Genomic DNA, 2176 nt, shown 5'->3' with positions numbered 1-2176 from the left:
TGGGTAACCTGCAGAATTCCCTATGACCAGGTGAGTCACTGAACACCAGTCTGAGGAAGGGAGGAAGAAAGCAAGGACAGCCTCAAGTTCCTTAGGGGTCAGGAGGGCAACAAGGGCAGTTGTAGGTTTCTTCTTTAGTGTTTGTTTTTGAGTAGGAAGTGATAGTAGAGTCCCTTGGAGAGCTAAAGGATGCAAGGAGCCGTGTAGGTTATAGAAGAGGCCAGTGGTCAAAGCTAGCTCTAATGATGAAGAGAGAAGAGTGGTGGTAGCCAGCATGCATCTGTTCTTTCTCCATCATTACTTTTGTTTGCCACTGTGCCAACACAACAAAGCCTCAGTGATCATAAAGCTGCTTGGCTAAAGATCTGATCCAAATGGGATCTCCTCATTCAACTTCCTACAAGTCATTAAAGTGACTTTTCTGTTTTCATACTTTTCACGGCTCAACTATGCTGTGGTCTTGTTCACGTAAGACCAGATCTGATTTGTCCCGGACTCTCATTTCCATATTTCCTGTAGTTGCAAAAGTTGCTTGCCAGAAATGATCATTTTCTATCATTATTATGTAAGTGTAGCTGTAAAATTGACTAGTAACTTAGCATCACTCTTGCCCAAACATTCCTCCTTCCCGTGTCCGTCATCATCCTCATTCTTTCGTCACCTTACACACAAATGATTTTATGGTCATTCTACAATAACTGGACATCAAATACCATCTTTTTGGCATTTGTTGAAAAACCCAAATACCTTAATGATAGAGGTTAAAAAACTAAGCAGTTTTACAAGTACACTGAATTGGATCGGCATTAGTGTTCATTACAATGCTATATATATTTTTAAAGCAACATGCTATAGTTGTCATAAAACTATCTCTATTCTTCTCTAAAGTGTGTTGTAAATTCATTTGACCTTTACTGCACCAAAAAAAAAAAAAAAATTTTTTTTTATATAGGGTATCAAGACAAGGCTCAGTTTGTAACAAACAATGGACCATTATAAAAGAGGAAAGGAAAAAACCAGGGCTGAGCAACGAGGAGCTTCAGTTCAATTTCACCTCATATCTTTCTAATAACTTACTTGTCACTTTATTACCTTCCAGTAATGTGAACGCTGCTGACAAGACTGTCACACTAACAGCAGACAACACCCTTTCTGCTTCAGCCCCAGCTCTCCTGGCTACTTATTGCCCTGGCCCTGAAGGGACGCAAACTAATAGTGTGCTTTCCAGTTCAGCACTTGGCCATCAAATATAAAAGGATGCGTAATTGCCTGTTTATCCCTTGTGAAGGGGAAATTGAGTACAAGGGCTAGGCTTTTCCACCGAGTTCCCTGATGTTTGTTCTCTCTGTCTCTTCTCTCCACTTTGTCTCTCTCCTCTCTCTGCCTCTCTTCTATCTCTTCTCTCGAATTCCCCCTCTCCCTCCCCTCACAAACACACACACACACCTGAACTGTCTTTGGGAAGCTCACGGCTGCCCCTGGCTGCCCCTAAATGCCCCTTCCAGCATTAAGCGGACAGTAACAAGATGACTTCTTAAAGAATAGGTCAGTAGAGAGATGCTGTCTGCGACAACATTCTTTGTCTGCTGCTTTGGAAATTTATTCCAATTCGTGTCCATCTATTTTGGGAGTACTGAGTGTGGCCCTATAATGAGAGCAGAATATCCTGCAAGTTAGTGGCATACTAATGTAGGATTAGATTGCTCCATATTCTGCAGAAAAGGATGAAAATATTTTTATTCCCCCTCAAAAAGGACATGTGTTGTAAACAAATTGGTTGAGAACACATGGTGGAAAAATGGAAGAAAACATTTTTTAACGTTGGCATCCAACCATTGCTCTAAATGTACATAAATATCTTTCAATGGCAGTCTCCAAATCCATTGTGTAACATTACGGATCAACCATCATTTGTTAATCTGGACAGATGCTGTAAAAATTACAGGTGCCAGACTTTTTGCTTTAATAATTAAAGCGAGGATTACTTTATCCTTAAAGGTAAATTCTATTTTCCCCAAATTTTCCACTTCATGAGAATTTTGGGAAGTACGAACACAGTGAGCTTTACAAAATCAGGTGATGAGAGGACAAAGGGACAAAGGAAGACCACGTGAAGATGTTATGTTCCAAAATAACTGGATCCAAAATAATACACAGGTATTGGCTACTATTTTTG

Source organism: Trichechus manatus, unplaced genomic scaffold (assembly GCF_000243295.1).
Source record: "Trichechus manatus latirostris isolate Lorelei unplaced genomic scaffold, TriManLat1.0 scaffold00025, whole genome shotgun sequence".
Classification (NCBI taxonomy): Eukaryota; Metazoa; Chordata; class Mammalia; order Sirenia; family Trichechidae; genus Trichechus; species Trichechus manatus.
Note: the sequence above shows the minus strand (reverse complement) of the source record.